The 21275-nt window shown below is 38.9% G+C and overlaps 1 protein-coding gene across 2 annotated transcripts in view; it reads right to left on the bottom strand.

Annotated features, from left to right (window-relative positions):
• LOC128886164 (uncharacterized) overlaps positions 1-21275 on the bottom strand; it is a 172324-nt gene that overhangs the window by 104273 nt on the left and 46776 nt on the right. Inside the window, exon 1 of one of the 2 annotated variants that reach the window (XM_054140810.1) lies at positions 2706-2928. The exons of the other annotated variant lie outside the window; for it this stretch is intronic. The gene's annotated coding sequence lies outside the window, so the exon portion shown is untranslated. Of the gene's footprint in view, positions 1-2705; positions 2929-21275 lie in introns of those variants that run through there. 2 annotated transcript variants of the gene reach the window in all.

The raw sequence follows: 21275 nt of genomic DNA, 5'->3' as shown, positions 1-21275 counted from the left end.
TGAAAAGTTTGAGCGAAAATAGAAAGTGATTGAAAAATTTTGTAAAAATTCGAGCAATAAGGCTTTTTCCCAGTCCCATTAAATTGTATTTGCAGCGTGAAGAGCTTACGTGCACAGGTAACGCACAAGTTAACCGCATCAGTTACGACGTTAACTCGATTTTGCGAGGAAAATGCTGCAATTAACGAACACGGGGAGAGGGAGACGTGCAATGCAATAAAGAGCACGAAGTAACCGACTTGACAACCCTAAATTACTCGTAAAACACTTGAACTATAAAAAAGACTGTTTCGAATCGAGTTCTATGAATGTTTCGAGTTAGACCTTCGAACAGGTTTTTTACTACCTCGTTTTTTTTTTGTATCGACATGGAACTTTTATCTTAAAACTAGGCCATCCAGATTTTTATTCTGCGACCCAAAGCGAGTTTCGTGAAAGAAACAATTTTATGCTACGTAGAATTTGAAAAGCATAAAACATATTTCCGAAATTGTTGTAGGAAATAAAAGTCACACGAACCAGCAGTAACATTGGTAAATAATATATTTATAATCGATATTTAAAAACTAGGAAGAGCATATAGTAAAATCTCGATTGTAATACTTGTGTGACCAACACGTAGCCATTAATTCATTGTGTGTATCGAATTAAACGATTACGATCGAGAAGTTCTTTTTACAGAACAAAAATATAATAAATACTTCTTGAAAAAGTATCTCATTTGGAAACAAAAATTAAATTTGGCACAGCGACAACGAATGAGAATTTAATCATTTGGAAAATCGTTACTTTATGAAGTATATTCGCCAAATATATACAATGTGTTCCTTCTGACTTATCTCGTATTTCTACAAAAAATAATGGAGTTGCAAAGCGAGGAAGCTTTCATTTTCTGGAATAACGTCAGTTTTCAATATGTACACTCTATTTTGAAGTTGATTGCGTACGCAAGTATGCCTCCATCATATAGTCGGACTACCTCAGCATATTCTATTATTTTTAGAAATTATGCGTGCATTGTATACATTATGCAGCAAATTATAGTCACGTTAAACTGAATTGATTGACCACTATTGAGTGGCAATTTTTTCAATCACCACTATTTGGTCACTATTTGGACACATTGGTCACTAAATGGTTATTTTCATTTTTTGTAACTGCATTATTAAATTTAAGCGTAAATATCAACGAAAACGCGGCTGATAACCTATTAATCAATAACCTCTCCTTTCGACTGGTATTAGCTCATGCTTAATCCGATCCTCACCCTAATAACGTGTGTATCTACTATGCAATTAACTGCTCGTAATGACGTCGTTTTAGCGCGTCACTCGTAGCTCGGTTAAACGTCTCGACGCACAATGCTATTACCAACAGCGCAATGTTAAATTGTCCTTTAGCGTCTAGCTCAAGGATATTTTCTATCGCTCCGTTTCTCAAGAAAATCACTGATATTCAATTAAATAAGGAAGTACGCCAGGCTCCACTCTTCAATCATGGGAATAATTATTACCTTTGTCCTTGTTAATTAGCGTCATTGTTGATTACACGTTTCGTTTCTCGAGCTAAATTCCCCTTAAATGTTGCAACAAGTTAATGAAACGCATTTGTCTTTAGCGTATCGTCGGAGGAATGTCGTTTGTTGGTGCTTTAAGCACTAGTAGCCTGGGATGTGTAAGGAAAAAATGTAATAAAAAAATTATATCCCGTAGGTGCCCCACAAATTACATAAACCTCGAATATATCACGGTCAGTCGACCATGTCCGTGTCCATCGCGACGTTCTGATCTACCATCATACAGTCACTTCGTAGTGTGGATCCCTCGAACCTCCGGGTGCCACCGGCGGATGGTATCGAAAATTTGCTTTTCCCGCTGCATATGACCGGGTCGCGTGCTTGCGTACCATGTTTAGACAACGCATACAGTGCACTCCGGTGTGTACATTCACCTATACGTGTTACTCGAGTCGGACGTGAAGTGACTGTACGGCATGCAACGCGTTCGTCCTCCTTCCATCGGATCGTTATAACCTCCTCCTCAGGGTACACGCGAGCTCGTTAATTGCTACATTTTCCCCGCGAAATTACATTATTGCGACAGCTGTCGTACAACGCTCCCGTGTTTCCCTACACATAATTCTCGGTTCCTGAGGCGTGCCGCGTCCTGGTGAGCCCCTACACGACAAGAATAGACGACCCCTTATTTCCTTCATGCTTATTCATTCGACATAATCTGCGAATGACCCGCGCACCTTTGTCGCGTACCGATTACAAAAACGTTCGAGTGAACTACACGAATCCCCACCGCTTCGCGAAGCACATGTCAAGGTTCGAAGATCGTGGGATATGTGCCCTGCGGTTTCTCATGGGCCTCTTACCCAGAGGTTTCGGATTCTGATCGAATGGTTTGGAAAGGAGAACCCATTCTTTAACGAAACGACGTCCATTTGTCTCACGTTCTTCTGAACTAGTAAGTTTCTTAGCTCTTGGATAACCATGTGAGTCTGTCTTATAAATTAATGTAAATTTCGATTATTTGTATGATGTACTTGGTTCTTTGGAAACTCGTGTTTTCTAAACCACCCTTGTAATCAAATATTAAAATATCGTATTTAACTTCTCAGCTGTTACTAAACCATTCCATTTGAATACGAGCTGAACCACGCAAAAATGTGGACGAAATAAACACACACACAGCACTAACCACCACACCGTCAATTTTAGAGGTATCCATGGTATCCTCGCATCCAAACCGTTCCACAGTCTTCGCCTATGAATCACGGTACGACAACTTTATCTTGAACAACGCCTCTGGTCTGCTCGCGGAGCCTAGAGCTCGAACGCCGCGCGATTAAAAGAGAACAATAGACCGGTTCGCGAGGAAAGCCCGAGACCTATTGCAGCAATGGGATTTCCTGCACCCTCGGTTCCGCGTTCTGTACTCTTCCGGTAACACCGTGGCGCGCTGGTTTTGTGGTGACACCCTAACCCCTCCCCAGCCCCTCGCAAATATTGTCAGCCGTAATATATACCGCGAAACAACGCGTGGAACCGCTTATACACCCGAGTGCCGCCTCGCGGCAATGTTTAAAACAAAGTACTTTCCATTCGTGACGCGGGGAGAGTGAACGCTCGCCAACTGAATGCAACGTTCTCCAACGAGGCTGGAGCTCGCAGTTTGTACACCTGTTAACTTTCCTGCCGGATTCTCGCGATGCTTTTACGACCTTCGCGAGCGAAGTTTTGCCGAGCGATTACGCGAAGAGGACTTATCCCGAGATTAGGGGAATGATAGACTATCCGAGTTTGCAGCTGTACGACGTGCTGGCGCGGAGTTTAGAATGCAGACGAAAGCGATCGCTTTTGGAGGAGATAATCGCTTTCAGCGAGCGATTAGCGAGCGGAGGGAGTGTAAATGCATTTATGATTTCCATTGGCTAGCTCCAATTTGTTTTGAGCGGTCTTATTGGGTTGCCCAGAAAATTCGAGCCAATTTTTAGAAAAATTCAAAGGCGCATTTGAATATTGATGTATGTATTGAATTACATACAGTCAGTTTCATAAATACTCGTACCCTCTATGTCTATTTAGAAATGAAATCGCAGGTTTGATGTTTCCATGTGTATGTTTGTATAAATATATACAAGCTTATTCAGATATATTTATAATGAAAAATTCATTTGGTGATATAAAAAGTATTATTTAATTTTATCAAACTTCTTCAATAGACATAGAGGATACGAATATTTATGGGATTGACTGTAGGTATTACTGTAGGTAGGTATATAATTAATCCAAATACGTAGAAGCGATCAAGAAATAGATGCTCCTTCGGAAGACGAAATGAAGTAATCGCCAGCAGCGAGAGGATTTGCGAATGTCACGTTATCCAGGTAGAACATTTAATATAAAACCGCGACTAAGATTCGCCCGACGAAAAGCAGTAGTCGCGTAATTATGAAGCGTTGCTAATTAAACAAATGAAATTTACGGGCCCGTATATCACCGGACTCTTTTGTCCTCGGCGACAAAGAAGTTCACTACGTAAGTTTTGGGGACAGCGTCTGTCCCGAACAAAGCTCCTGGGTGTAGCTATAGGTTAACACACATCCACTTCTTTCTCCGATCCAAGTTTCCATGAACAGTCAGGGAGTGCGCTAATCTGTATTAGAACGATGTGTCTTCCGAAGGGTGGAGACCTACTTGGCCCCGGTGGCGTGGCGATATAACTGGGGGTGTAACGAAGTCCCCCGCTGATAAATTCACCAGGACGGAAGGGGATCGTTCTCCTCTCTTCCGCTTCCCATCGGTAGTTACCAAGCGAGCGCTGAGAGACCTCGAAAGTTTGAACGGAGACGCTCCAGAATCGCCTGCGAAATCGACCTCTCTTCCGGCGCACCGAAGAGTTCTCCCCAGCCTTCTCCCCTAATTACGCCATCCCGACGACGTTGTTCTTTCGACTAGGCAGAAATTCAACCGGCAACTCGATGCTCGTTATGTTTTTTTTTCACGAAGCTCTCCCCTCTGTGATATTTGTCCCTCTGACGGTGCCGGATACATTCGACTCGATCCCTCGGGCTCCCCTGTTCATTGAATCATGGCGCTCCGAAGTGGAACCAAAACAACTTTTACGTGTATAATTCGAACGGAATTCGTTTTGTGCTATTTGCTTCTTCCATGTTGATAGGGAACTGGGCAGAGGATGTGCGCTCGGTGACTATAGGAAGCACTGCACGAAATTAGGGCGTTTTATTTTGTTCTTTAGGAGTGATATTGGGTGCTTTCCAATTGCTTAACATATCTTTACACATATGTACACAAAAATGCACAAAGTGCAGCATTGTGAACGACTCGATTGTTTTTGAACAAAATAATGGTTATGATGTCAGGTAGGACTAGGATTATTTTTCAATACTATGTCTTAAATCTCAATTCTTTGTCTGAATCTGTACATATATGAAGTTTTGGCATAAACATGATGACCTAATATCTATGGAGTACCATGAAGAAAATAGTTTCTTCCTTTCTTCCAACAGCATGATAAAAGGGTATATAAATTTCATCTGTTTTCCAGTGCTCGTTACAGTAAAGTACAACCGTAGTCGCTCACTCACAAGAACCAATACGTTCAAACGAAGTAATGCAACTTGCTACGCTACTTCTTCCCTCCTCCCCATTGATATTACCACGGATGAAACACGATACGAAAACTACGTAGGACAAGAAAGCGAGGATAAGATCGTTAAAAATGTTCAGCTCGTTTATCGCCCAGTAGCTCGGAGGATGGGTCTTTTTGCGTCGATTACAGCCAGCACGAGTCAACAAGATGGGCGCCCAGGAGTGCGAGGCAAGAGTCGGATCGTAACCTCATTGGTAAACGGTCGAGTTCACAAGATACAGAGCAAATAAACCCAGAGGGTTGCCACTGTGCTGTTTGCCAGACTCGACCGTCCCGGTAGCGCATACTCCAGTTTATTAGGTAATTATCTTGCCTATCGAAATATTCCTGGCGCTTGTTGCGAGCACTCTAGCACTGAAACGAACAAACCTTGGTCGAGTTTTAACGAGAATGCCGCGCGGACTTCCGAGGATTTCTCGTTAGAATGGCGAGAAGCGTTCGGAAGTGTTTCCATGATCTCAGCTCCTGGCTGAAAGGTGAACTGAGCTGATGACTACTCGAAAACAAACGTCTTCTGACAGACTGTTTGATAATTCCATTGGGTATCATAGTGTTAGTGTGGTAGCTCTATAAACCTGTGATATGATAATTTAATGTTTTTATGCGTTGAATTAACTGTACAAGTTTTTACGTTTGGATTATTTAAAGGAGAAATAAGATTGATGTATCGGGTTGATTTATGAATAACTTCTATTTATCAACTAACAATTTCTTTTCAAATACATTATTACGTAATGGACTTTAATCAATTCTATATTTGGCAGGCAAATTAAAAATTATTATTTGCATTTATGGATCAACCCAATACAATTCTCAATACTAATGATGCAATGAAAGAATTTAGCCTATACAAAACTCAGAGAATTATTCAATAATAGCAGCTTATTATTTCAAATTTATACCGTAATCATTAATTTACAATACGTTCGACTCATTGGCTGGTCAAAGGAGATACTACTGTAATATTAACTAAATTCAGACAGGGGAAAGAAACACGGATAATACGTTCATGGTCGAATCGTTTGTGGATTCTTGAATAATGTTTGATACAGCAAGGACTGAGAGTAGGAGATTATTTCTCCAGCACTAAACACATATTTGTACAGAGAATGATGCGGCTTATCGAGAAATTAAAGTTCCAAACCACTGTGGAATGTATTTAGAAGTTGTGGAACCATTTTGAGCATGGAATTAGCTAATATAATACAAGGGATGAGATTCCATGCAAGGTTATGCATTCCAGTTTTTCTGATGCTTCCTGTTGGATGATTATTAATTGCATACGTTTATGGTAAGCCAAAGAAACGACTGGACGATTAATTTCCAAACTGCCGGACTTAAACAGCGATTTACTAAATAACTCTTGGGCACAAAATACAACAGGCGCGGGAATTAATTTAATTATTAGACATTTAATATGATATCCCATTACTCCATCGCAATTACATCGCAAATGATACACCTTTAATCTTCTGCTTGCAATTATACTCGTTAAAGTACACTCGTTAAACAAATTTTTATAACGACCGAGCAATTAACGGGGTGAAACGTAATTTGACACGTAACGTTACCCTATCTCGACTGCTCGAGGATCGCGTGAAACACAAACGCGCGTAGGCCAAACGAGAACAAATTTAATGACTCTATTGGCGAGATTTAAAGGCTGCCGGTTGCTTGTTTCTTTCCATTCAGACCTTATTCACTATTTCACCGTACAAAGTTTCGCTCTCTTGCACTCTCGGCTCGGTTACGAGAAACTTTGTGAAAAGAAAAATCTCTAACTCGACTCCTGGTTTCCACAAAGCTTTATTCGGAAAATGGCTGCTCTGTTCGATGATAGCGTCAGCAGATAGATAGTTCGAGAAGTCGACTGTGCTCAGATTTATTTGCGTCGGCGTCGTAGTTCTTCCTTCTTGCGACACAGTGGCGTTGGAAGAAGTTACATTCCTTGCGCCCTTTTGAAGTAAATTTTTTATTAAGGTCAGTGAAATTCTTTCAAAATAAAATTCTCTATGTAAATGAATTCCAAGAAAATGAATGCAAGTTCCGACTTATTGAAAAATGATTGTTCGTTTATATCGGAGTGGACGTCATTTATATAATGTATTTCTATATGTATAATCACAGAGCACTATACAGTAGCTTGAAAACGACTCTCGATTTAGAATTGAAAATCTCTATTTTCGTATGGAAATTGAATCACAATTCAAGACCCAAGAAACACAATCTGATTATTCCATCGAATAAATTGAATATCTGTAGGAAGAAGCGTGCTGTTATAGCGCTGATGTAATAATCCGAGGTAGGAATTCCACGAAATAATTTCCTCCTGCGTCGGCGTGACAACTTGTCGAAAGGTATCCGATTTTCTGTCTTTCACTCGACTTGTCTGTTATGTTTATTTCGATGCGTCACCAGAGTTCATTTTCTTGGAAAATATCTACGCAAATCTCCCAAGCGATAACATTATATACTTACTCCGGATGTGCTTATAAACGCAACAAACAATGCAATAGTAGTGTCTTTAATAACTTTATTACGTTAAATAAATAAAAAAATATATATATAAAATAGATGTATGTCTAGTCTTGCATTTCGATTATAGTGATTTCAACGAATAGGAAATATTTGCAAATAAGAGTACGTTAAAACAAACGAACAATTTTTAATAGTGTAGAAGGTTGTAGAGTTATAGCTGTTAGGAACGATAACGATTGAAGATCATTCAATTGTATTGGCTAATCGGAGTAGTTTATGCTTTGTGGTAATCGATGTTCGTTGTCCTGTAACCGTACAGAGAGTATTAATTAAACTGTCATTTTCAATAACTGTGAGAAATGATCGCTGTTTACTGATAATACTGGCGATGTAGGATTTGATGTAATATGTTACTATAGAGATTTAGTATGATACGCCTATTAGTGTGGAAATTAACGTGCAATTTCGCGAGATACATCATAGAAGTCAACGAGGAGCTACGGAATAACAGTTAAAATTGAATTCAAATAATAAAAACACATTCACCGTTTTCCATTGGTCGATTTCAACCAATGATTTATCAATCTATTTCAAACCTTTATATATGAATTTATCTCAAGCAATTTATTTGTTTTAATAGATTATGTACGTTTTTACATTTTCTTCAATCATTCATATTTTTATGTTTTTCAATTAATTGTTTAGGTATATCAATTACGTACTTACTTGAGGTCATTAATTTAGGTCAACATCACAAAACAGAGTTACAGCAATTACTTCCAACGTGATTGAGGTCTCAATTTTTAATTAATTTATTTCAATAATTATTCGAATCGCGCCACATTTCTTCTGTTCTCGACGACAATGTGATTTATATTTTCGTTTGTTAATAATTACTTGAAAACTCGACTCGACAGGTCAAACTGAGATCTCATTTATGCGATAAGTAAACTTGAATGTACACGAACGCGAAGAGATATTGATATCCGAGGCATCGGGTAAGCTGATATGTTTTCAATGGGCATCGCAAGAACGATATTCGTAACACGTAACAAATATTGGAACGTATTTATTAATCACCTCTTTACGGGCGTGCTCGATTGTCGGCATGATCGCAATTATTAAATACGTGAATCTCCAAGTATTAATGCGGAACTCTGATGGAACGATAATGAACGAAACGGACGTGCGCGCGCGGGCACGGATATTCACGTACAGAATTAACAGGAGGGATTTTTGATTGTATATGTTTAACTATCTATTTTTTACTGAGTCGACTTTACGATATTAAATATTCTGAGTTCGGACTGTATTTATAACAATGCATGCTTTATTTTGTTATATTGTTATACAATGTGGAATAATACAAACCAAATAAAAAGAATAATAGTCAATATTATATTGTATATTCTCAATAATATCATATATTGATTAAATCCATTCTACTATACATTATGTTATATTATATTGTACTATATATTTATTTTATATTATGTTTAATTTTGCCTATTAATTACGCCTTCTATTCACCTTATATAGCGATGTCTTTTGTTCTACATTTTCTATTGTACATACCTTCGATATCACAAATACTTAATCATCGTGGAAATATTAATCATTTCACATTTAAAGTACTCTGCAAATGCTCAACGATGCAAGCAGCAATTAATATCTATTTGAAATAAAATGACTTTCAAAATAATAGATAATTAATTCACATATACGATACTATTTTTGCCACATGCCTACCACCTTTGTCCACTAAACAGACAGAATTTCTGACGAAATTTGAATAACTATCGTCTTAAAAAGTAACAATAATTCAAAATATTCTCCTCATCGATTACTTAAAAAGGACAAACAATAAAAAATCGTCATTATTATTTCATGCCACCCATCCACGAGACATTGAATTCTGTTTAAACAATCAAGACGCGAACGGGTTAATTAATCAGATCAACGATGAATGGTCAATCGCTGGCAACAAAAGGCAGCACTTCATCGTGTGAAGAGACGAATCCATCCTTCACAGGATGTTCGACGAGTGGTTCGGTGCAATTTAAGTAGCCGATAGGTCGGCCAGTCACACCGAAACCAATTACAATCGACACGATGATCGATACGCGAATAATTATTCCAGGGCTAATGCAATGTCAACAGGATTGCGTTAGGGCACAAGCACCCGCTTCGTTTTCATCGGGCGCAGCTCCCGTCGGGATACATTTAACGCAGCCACCTCACTCGACACTGCACTTCGTGCACACACTTTACCGATGCACCGACCGCTGCATAAGATTTTCATTTGCATTCGACGAATCGGTCGTTACCGGCTGCGTGGGGGTGACCCATTTGCACGCAGACTCGTTTAATTCTACGAGGTGCACGATTCGATGGAAAAATAAAACCGAAGCTGCAAGGAATTATAAACCCATTACTTGTTCGAGCTCAAAACTGGTACAAAGCATGAATCAATATATTTTTTTATTATGAATTGATTTAGTTACTCCTGGTATATATTTTTAACAAATACACTCTAAATAGTTAAGGAGGCTAAAGTCTTTCGTTGTTTGGTCGTTTAATATTCATTGACAAATTAAATTTATATTGACGTTTTTGATCATCACCTGGTCATCTTCAGATGTGAATTGATATTATAAGTCCTGCTAAGAAAATAAAATACAATGTATTTACTTCAGTATTAAATAATAAAAAAAATGTGATATGAGCTTCAATCAAGTTGCTAAAATTATAAAGTAAAATTGTAGTTTACAGAATTCATCACATTTTTAAAAACACTCCTTGTATATTCTCACAAAAATATAGTTTTGACCCGATTCCTTTTTATCAAATATCTAAGACACATCATACGCGTAACATAACAACACACATCCTCATCGTTATATTTAAATTAATCAAAAATAATAATTGCAGGGAGCAACACAAGGTACAAACCATTAATAACGACCCCAGAAGCCCACACTGAGTTAATAGACTTCTTTATTATAGCAAAATCGCGATCGACTATGAGATAACCGAGATCGCCTTATCCGATGTATCAAAACTGCAACCCTATAGGATCACCAGGCGATTAGCGAGCTCAGAGACGCGGAAAACTGGGAAAAATGACGTTGCCAGGCAACGGTGTTATGTAAATAAGGACGAAAACGTTCACGGCTACCCAGGAACGTCATTCGCCCAAACTCCTCTGCACACGGTGACGCATAAATCGTTTGGTATAACAATGACGAAATTTGAATTAAAAATATTGACTGGGTTACTTTAACACAATGAAAGATTTCAGTACGAAAAAGACAGTTCCTTGATATAAAACAAGATTTGAATAGTGAAATTTCGACAATTTTCTAAGAAGAAGAAGCTTCATACTTCGAAAATCCTCTCTTTAATGCAGGGTATAATTTAACTTGTGGTAAACATTTCAGGATTGATCCAGCACCTAGGTGGAGCGAAATAAGTTCCTATAAAGCAATATTCCGATTTGACCTAGTTTCTGAGTTACGGAGAGTTTTGTGCTTCAGTAATTTTTTTGGACAAGCGAACCCATTCGAATCTGGAATTTAGACGCGAAATCGATAGCTGATAAGTCTTTTTAAAACGGTTTTGCACGAATTATAAACGTACGATTTCAAATATAATTAGAGAAGAGACTCGAGAAGATAGCTTTTATTATCGTACGATTTATTATTTTTATAAATTCTTTTATTGCCTCACGGGAGCCCTAAATAATTTCGTGATAACAGCAACGATAAATGCACTGAATAATCTTACTTTGTAAGCCTCTTTCAAAGGAATGTATAACTTCTATGTAAACAAGAAACGAGCAATGAGAAAAGTTGGGAAAAGAATATATCTGTTAAATGGCAGTACTTAAAATTAGATTTGTTCGACAGGGAGAGAGAAAGATAGATAGATATCAATAAGAACTAAAGCTGAATTACTTGTATGCACTTTTTCAATTCTTATTGATATCTACCTGTCTTTCTCTATTTCTGTCAAAAGAATTTAATTTCAGCCTATTCAACCGATATTGTATATTCTCTTTCCTCCTTTCCTCCATTGTAATATCACTTTCTTCATTTCTATTATAAGATTCTTGCTCTTAAATTTATTTGTAGAAAATTTGTCCATTTCTTCTTTGCTGCATTTATTATTGCTCTCATACTTTTATAAATACACAATTGTGATATGAATATATATATATATATATATATACATATATACATATTCATTTAATGTATTTTATTAACTTATTATAATTCTACATGTATAATAATGTGCATTAGTCTTTTCTGTTAAATTCACTAATAGGAATTGTTCGGTATATATAAGAATAACAAATTTAATTATCAATTCTTCAAATTATATTTCTTATTCCTATTTTCTTCATTTCTATATTCTTATATTCCTAATTTCTTCCGTAAAAACTACAATTACATTTGATCTTATAATATCACAAATAACTATAATAATAAATACATCAGTAACTGTAGTTATTACAGAAGAAATTCCGAATGTAAGGAATTGATAATCGAATTTTCCGATCAAAGTTTACCTAGAACTTCAAATGCACCTTTTTCCATACAGCCTAACGCCTCCCACATTTTAACAAAAATACTCGTTAAAAAGAATTTGAAAGTATCGCGATCGCCTCTAGGCTACATTTACAACAAGACGTATCGGCGCCCACGGCAGCGATAACAGTGCAATAACGTATTACACTCGGCGGAGAGATCTCCTGAAAAATAGGAGGTCTTTGTAAGGAGCACTTCCAAACAAGAAGCGGTAGTTACACGTATGTAGCGACCGGTGGCGGAAGATGAGCGCGCAAAAATGAAAAATGTCCCTAGTTCTGGTATCACCGTGAATCACGCTGAAATTTGTCCGGGGAGGACGGAGTGTCTCTTTTCAAAGAAAGCAATGGGAGGGCTGAGCTGCGGAGAAGATGTAGCCCACGTGTAGGGCGCGTACGTGTCTCTTCGTAAGCAGAGCGACGGTGTTCTCAGCCGTGCCAAAAATGTACGTGCAATACGAACGTACGTGGATGAGAGAGGCTCGCGTTGCAGCATGTACGTGACCTGCAATTGGCCGACGGGAAAAATGGCACTGTCATACGGCACAGCTGATCGTATTACCGAGCCACTCTTCGCTATAATTTCGCTGAGACGGATGGGGACTCGGTGTCTGTTAAAATGTCTCCTATCTGCATGCCCGCAGAGAAATACTACTGAGGGATAAATCATCTGATTGTCGACACAATTCTTTTTGCCTTTTATATATTTAGGAGTAGAGTCGACTTCTTGGTTATTAGTCACCCTGTTGGTTCTGTTTTGGTTATGTGGGTGGTTAAATCACCTGATTGCCAATACAATTCTTTGTTTTTTATATATTTATTTAGGTTCAGAGTAATGACACAGTGGCTACTGTGTTGGTTCTGTTTTGGTTATCTAAGTTTGGAATATTTATGAATAATTGAGACATTATTCTTTGACGTATCGAAACTTGAACCCTTCGTGGCAGGGCAGAAATTTCGATAATAACGAAAGCACCTATCCATTCTTCATTCGAAATATAAATTTTACAACGCTTGTTGGAACCTTTCCATAATCAATTCGGCTCGGAAAGCTGCTCCGTTTGGAAAATTATGCGATTCAAAATAAATTCGATTTAATACCGAAAATGGTACCGATACGTGTTTGCGCAGCATTAATTATGGAAATACATTTCACGTGCAATTTTGTTTCCGTCATCGATCTAATAAAACACAAGAATGTACAAAACCAATAAGAGACATTTTAAAAAATAAATTAGATAGTAGTCTCCTGACATTTCTCTACCAGAAACGAATAACAGGAATATTTTCAATCGATATTAATTTGTTATCATACAATTATTAAAGTTGCTGGAATATTCTATTACCCTGGTAGTGTTCATACATTGACGTATTATCTTCTTTAATTATAATGAGCGAATTCTCGATAAATTAAGTTGGAGAATTCCAACCATATATATAAAAAAACCATAATATTTTAATTCCTTGATTTCCTAAAATTAACAATTTTTTTCAAACCGAGCGATTCCTATTACATACACGAAAGTCGATAACAGAAAAAAGTAAAATATCTTAAAACTCCACAGGGTCGCCCAAGACCCTGAAGTGTTCCTTGGATCGATAACACATAAAGTCAAAGCAAATTATTCTCGACAGAAGCCTGAAATATTACGAACGCATACACGTGCAAATAGAAACAGAACAACAAGACCCGACGTTCCAATTAAACCAAGCGAGTCTCGAAATTGCCATTTGATGAACGCAGGCAACGTCTGAAATTTTTAATGAAGCCCCCGGCTCATCCGAACGCTGAAACGATCAATCTATCCCGAGCGAAAAGTTCGCTTCCTTTCGCTAACTATGGCGATTATTCCCTGTTTGTCATCGAGAAACCGTCGCCGGCTCGCCATTCCCCGGTGATAATTAATTCATAATCCGGATCCTCAAGGAGTTGGCAGAGATAATCGTGGCGGTGCTGGAAGTGGGGCCTGTCAACGTTAATTCTTCCTGGCGGGCAGATCGTTTGTGTCTTCGTTATTTGCCATGATAAAGTGCGAGTCTCGCGTAGAGACGACCCTCCCTTGCTTGGTTTCACCAGTGATTTACGATTTCCCGGTACGGCTGGCATATTCATATAACCTTTCTCGCCGCTAATATCCATACGTTCCCTTTGAATCCACGCGCCCGTAAGAATGCAAATGTCGCGGAACACAGATAGCAACGGGGGATGAAAGAACCGATTGCCATCGATATTCAACGTTTCAAGGCGGACCATGCCCACAAGGGTATTCCACGAGGCCGGCGATGTAATAACGCATCGCGGAAAAGAAATTAAACCCGCGGCTCCCCTTTGAGGGAAAACCCCCCTCTCGTTGGACAGCTCGAGTGCCAAGCGTTCCCAATCTTCCGAGGCAAGGAAACAACCTCCGCGGCAACTATCGGAAAAGACATTCAAGAATGAAAAGGGTCTCCCGCCTTTTTGCCAGCGCGCGCCTTTTCCATTGACTTTTTTCCCCTCCCCTTGTGAAACGACAAGAGTTTTCATCCGTCCCATCGATTGAAAACTATTTCCAACGGCGATGATTCCGACATTTCTCGGCCGGTGTTCCCATCTAGTCGACGCGTCATCTTTTCGCTGCTACGGTGGCCGGAAATCCGGGAACGCTGGCCCGAAAATTGTCTCCTTGAACTTAATACCCGATTTTCCAGCGAAGGGCATGTTTATTGTTTCAAAATTAGTATTTGAGTGCTGATCAATTTTACGAGGTATTATTTAGTTATTTAACAACAATCGCTAGTAGGTATTATATCTTGTGTATCGTGTATCTCAATTTCTCTGCTTTTAAAAAATAACAGTTTGGCACGCTAGATGACCACGTTTTCTTATTAGTATGTTCGTTTTCATCTTGAATTCTATTTTGAGCCATTAGATGGCTACTTTTTCTCGCTATAAAATATCTAAGAAAATCGACGTGCCTCTTTTTCCCCCATTTTCGTTATTTCAGGACTCACCGTTCGTGGTATCGATTCAGACCTGTTCCCAACCGCGATGATTCCGACATTTCTCCGCGGCGATTCTTTTCATCGACTGGATACGTCATCGTTCAGAGCCGCCATCGTCCTTTCGCGCCAACACTTGCCGCGGGTCCGTACCAATTTTCCCCTGTACGCAGTATCACGTTTTCATTCTCATTTCTAGCGGCGTGTCGAGCATACCGACAGCGAAGTGTGCTTTTCTTCAGCTGCCCGCCCCTTTTTCCATCTCTATCCCCCAAACGCAGCCCCGCTACGTTTCGCTCCCTTTGTCGCTCCCACCGACGCGCTCTCGACGTTTACTTATCCCACAATAGAAGGAACCGCGTTATTTATACATTCCGTGCCATATGGACCCATACGTGGCCGAAAGAAAAACGGAGAGATAAAGGGAAGGATAGAGGGCGCGTGCTTGACCCTTTGAAGACGCAAACCTCAGACGCGTCAAACAAATACTCCGTTTTCAGTGGACCCTACACCTATGAACCCGTGGTACAATATTGTCACGACCCCTTCAACCGTTTTCTTTTCTCTTTTTTCTTTTTTAATCGAGGGATGACAGCCGTTTCAAGTTGTGACATAGGCGCCATCGTTTCAGAGGCCTTTATGCTCCAGTCACAACTGTCCCAACGACCCCCCCCCCCCGCCCTTCCACCCCCACAAGTACTGGAAATCTATTGTGATTACGGTAATGAGGGGACAAAAAGGTTGAACGAGATCGAGTTGCGTTGCTTTTCTGCTGTGAAGCCGATGGTTGGGCAGCTGCGAGAATAACTTACACGAAGTTCCAGCCGGTTCGATTTTGGTATTGTTTATATCCTATTCGTAAAGAGGGTAAATACAGCGAATTGAAATAGAAAAATATATTTAGAGAGGATGGATTTCGTTATTTTATTAATTTATAAAAAATAAAATAAAAATTGATTTAATTAAAAGTTTTATTGTAACATATTTGTATGGTTTTATTATGTCATTATTACGCGTTTAAACATAATTTCTAATGGTAATATTCGAAGAGTAAAATTGTGTACAATCAGAGAACAAGGTATGACGCTTTTGTAGACCGTCACCAATAAAGAATTTCGCAGACATTGCTCACGAGGACCACGAATTCCGCAGTATCACGGAATATCTGGGAAAACGGAGGTTCAGACAATATACTTGAGGCTTATACGGCTTACTCTTCGTTTAAAAAAAGGAAAAAAAAACCGCTGAGTCTTCCAGACTTTGTACAGAAGCCACGGTCGTATAAAAAATGGAGGAATTTAAAAGCTTGGCGCCCATGGGAACCAGACTGGTGCAAGGTTATCCAGAAAATCCTGAGCATGGTAGTCAAGGAGGTAAAAAGTTTAGACCGTCCCACAGCTTTCTCTTTCTAATGCGAGTCACCGATATCACGTACATTTCTCCACGCGAAAATGGTATAATTTTAACTTCACATTTTCAATATTATATCACTGAATGTTTTACATTAATACTTGCTGTAACATTTCAGATAAAATATTTATTATACATTTTTTTTTTTTTTTAAGTAAATGTTTGATTCGTATATAAACAAAATTCAGTAACATTGATTAATTTTGTAAAGCACGAAATAAATTGCAAAATTAAGAGCCATTCATGAGTTAGAAAATGATACGAAATAAAATTGAGAAACTAATACGATTTATAATGAATTTTCCAACGTACCATTTATATCCAAATAATTTACGGAAATTCTCTCTCAAACAGATTTTTTATGCAATTTAATAAAATTTGTAGGATTCGAGTATTTTTCAACCGAAAATATTTTATTTCACGTTTAACATTTCGCTTACCAATTCACATAGAGATTTTTATTCCATATTTATAACGTTCATGTTTTCGATTACCAGCTACCAGTGTCGCGTATTTTACGAACATGAAATATTTAATTAGAGAATATGAAAAACTTTCAAATAATTTAATAAAAACCCTACGACTAAGCTTGGTTAGCTAAATTTTCATTAAGACTGGCATAGTGGAACGAAAACGTTTACCCAAAATTTTAATGAGATACCACTAATGTTTCATTCTTAATTATCGAATTCTCTGACAACTAAATTTATCCCCGACGCGACGTCTCGAAAATGGCTGCAGACAAACACACCGATGCCGTTAATTATAAATTGTGTTTAATTATTAATAGGATGGTACCTGCCTCGTGGAAGTAAATTCATCAAGAGTAAATGAAATTATATGAAATATTAATTATTGAGAGAAATTTTAATCAAAACGTTTGCAATATCGTTTTGCTCCGAGGGTGATTATAAACATGCAAAAGTGTAATACAAGCGAAATTGAATGATACAGTTCAGGTGCTTGACTTTAATTTAATATTTCAAACAAAAGACCACTTAACGGTACTGTTTATTCTGAAATTCACTTAGAAGCATTTATGGACCAGTGTCCGATTATAAGAAAGAAGTTGCCTCTTGTATCAGAGTCACCATTTTATTTTCACCTATATAGCTTTTAAATGGTAGAAAATGTAGGAATATGGTACGAGTAAAAATTTCAAATAATTTTCGATTAAAAGGAAACTATAGGAAGAGATATTCGAAACCAAATATTATTTCAAGAATTGAATTCTTGCGCTCCACTATCTTTAACTGTTTCCTAATAACCACAAAAGTATGTCATTTATATTTTACATGGATAGACTTTAAGGAACATGAACTTTAACATATATTTTTGCACTCATGCCGTTGGATTCATAGTTTTATTTAAACATATTAATAAGTACTTTTACGTGAAAAAAAGTGTACATTCCCTTGAAATCCGTGTAAATAAACGCAAAAAGTTTGAGAAACACATTAAGAACAGTGCTTGAGAGAAAAAAATTCACGTAAAACCGCCACCTCTTAACGCTCCGAACTGGAAGAGCCCTTAATTTTAATTAGTAGAAATAACTCTTGCAACTTATTCCATCCGGTGCTAATTCGGCCGTTTTACTATCTGTCTCCTAAATACCGGGCCCGAATAAACATAATGCTGCCTAATGGGCTAAATCCACAGAGAGACGTAACCAGAGAAGACAAACGCTGAGCCTTCTTCCCCGCTTTAAAAGTGTGACCAAGTGCCAGGGTTCAGAGTGCTTTATTTACGACTACCTCGCCATTATCTCGTCTCCTATACTGAGTCGCAGGAGCTCGTACCACCGGGGAACGAAAAAAGGAGGAGCCTTAAATTGCGGGTATAGATTTCGCGGCGCGAGGTTGCGCAGGGGGCATCACCGTCGCACAGCGATCTCGCTAACAAGGAAAGTTCTGCATTTTATACGTTCCGAGACCTCTCAAGTTTTGCGTAAAGTGGAGGATTAAAACAATTTAAAAGAAATAATCAAATGTGATAGTCGTCAACACGAAAATGCACAGTTTGAAGGATGGAAATAATAAGAAAGTGTCATATTTAGTGGACAAGGTAAGTTACTAGCTAGAAAAGTGGGTGTTATTTATTTTAAAAGGGAAATTCAGTGTTTATAATAACTAGTATAGATAAAATACTTTCCCTGCAGTTTATTTTATTTTCCAATTTTTTTAAACTTGACTTCTAACATTGCTTTCCATGTTTAAAACTTTTATACCACACGGTTACGTTTCAGATTTTTCTCCGACGCTGAGTTTGATCTGAATTCTCCTGAAATGGAAGATTGTTCAGGCGATTAATCGTGTCACGTCTACGGCAGGATCTACTACAAAAGCCCTACCGATGAGCCCAGCATGCAGTATTATACGTAGATCCAGAACGAAGCGTAGTAATATTGCTCGTCTTGTCCAAAATATTATTTATACAAAATCACATTGGAATCGTATCACAGAAGTATAATTTAATAATCTACAAATTTCATTTCATTTATTAGTATCAGAATAAAATATCCTCGCACCTTTAAACCTGTTTTTATTTATATAAGTACCACACAGGCTTCTACCAAATTTATTCTATAATCAAACGAGAACAAATTAAATTAACAACCTCGACCGTTTACTTACTACTCATACGATAATACTTTTTTCTCTCCCTTAAATTCTTTTATCCAATACAAATCAAGTACATATTTTAAGTAACTTATTATAACCAAACTCAGCAACCTCTAAAAGTAGCCCCCCCTCCCTCTCCCTCACCCGCCACCTAAGTAACAGAAAATGGTGAATCGGTAACGTCAAAATTTTTTATTCCCATTTTTCATGATCTGTAAGTCGTCGTGTATCGTTTCCTGCTTCACAATGGAGGAACAAGCCGAAGCTACGATCGACGCTGGCGTAGACATAAATACGCGACTTTATTGTTTATTTTTCGTACGTCGCGGCGAGGGGGGTTGGGTGGAAGGTGAGGAGGGAACAAGAAAATTTCTGCCGTCGGTGAAACGGCTCGGGGATGGAGACGTAGCGTGGGTGGTTGTTGCGAAAGGACGATTTCTCTTTCCGCGCGACGCGACGTATCGCGCTCCGCCACGCCCCTCCACAGGATCTGTTCCCATATTGGGAAAAAATTCTCTAGGAATAGTGAACAGGAGTGAAGAGAGTTTCAACGACTCCACATGCGCGCGCGGGATAGAGGGGTTGCCCGATGTGGAATAGGGATGAACAGAGAGGGAGAAAAAGGGAACACCGACGTGTTTACCGAGAACCACGTAGCTCACCCCTTTTTTTTATCCCGCCGATGTTTTCAACCGCCTCTTCACCCTTCCATTTCGTACAAACTCTGCCTTGCACAGGGGATTTTCAGGGATTTTGGCTGCGGCCGGAAACGGAAGGCCGTTAAATCGAATTCGGCTAATATACGATTGGACCTCTATGGAACGAATGATGTGCGCTTGAATTTTGAAGAGTTTGTCGCTCGCGTAGTTACACAGCCCTTGATATACCCCTATTTAGTTGAACTTCGAAGGTCATAAATGATCTTTATTCAGAGACAGCAGAATTTTATTCGAATTACGAATTATGAATAGGGACCATACAAAGATTTAATTGTTACGTGAATTTCATTGAAAAGTTATTCAGGCAAACATTAAGTGAATGAAAAATAAAGTTAGAGATTCCATACGTAGGTTCCAGTTACAAGAAAAACATTATACTTCACAACAATAAACTTCATAAATATTACATTATGTTAATCATTGGAAGAAAACTCACATGCTCAAAAATTACTATAAAATTTCTGAAATCGAACCATCGCCCCAGAGTTCTATTCCTTCGATATCTGTTCTTTATTTCCACTTTCGAAACAACTGCCGTCAGTGATCAAATTCTAATTTTTGCAGCATCGTTGGCGCGAGCGACCGTTCGCCGATTAATCGTCAGCGCGACGGGATGAAAGCACTCAGCGACGGGATTGCTGGTCACCAAACTTTTCCAGACCGCGCAAGATCGAGCCAGTAACGCAAAACCGAATGACAGGCGCGTATGTCTGTCACAATCTCGGTTGAATTATGCCGTGTCCGCCTGGAGAGCCACCGCGCATTAAACTCCGCCCTTAGCGCATCGGAAATCCAGTGGTGGCTGGACAGAAAGGGGTCGAACCGTCCACCAGTCGCATTTATCCACGGACCCCCTCCGAGTCGGATACTGGAATATTTTCAATGGCGATAAACAACCATTCGTCTAGCCTCGCCCCCCCCCCCCCAACGGAAGCTAGTCATCGTTTCTTTCTGTACTCGTTCTCGAGGCAGAGGGATTCGCCATCTTCCTCCCTTGGATATAGAGATGCGCGTACCGCGAAACGTTCTGATGAATGTTCACGGGCAAAAACGGTTCCACTGCTCGGAGATACGACGCGGGTTTCTTCCTGAAAGAATATTAAGCACATCCCCGGCGTGTCCGTCGACGCTGGGGGGTCTCTAAAATTTTCGATCGATCAGTCTTTGGAGCCAGGGCAGACCTAGGCCATCATTTCGAACCCCGATGCGCCGGGGGCGTCGGAAAAACGTAGACAGACAGATAAATCTTTAATGCCCGTGCACGGTAAATGACCCAACTGGGTAGCAGAATGGGAGAAAT

This window comes from Hylaeus anthracinus, unplaced genomic scaffold (genome assembly GCF_026225885.1).
Source record: "Hylaeus anthracinus isolate JK02 unplaced genomic scaffold, UHH_iyHylAnth1.0_haploid 11982, whole genome shotgun sequence".
Classification (NCBI taxonomy): Eukaryota; Metazoa; Arthropoda; class Insecta; order Hymenoptera; family Colletidae; genus Hylaeus; species Hylaeus anthracinus.
The sequence above is the reverse complement of the archived record's forward strand: the minus strand, read 5'-3'. Positions and strand labels throughout refer to the sequence as shown.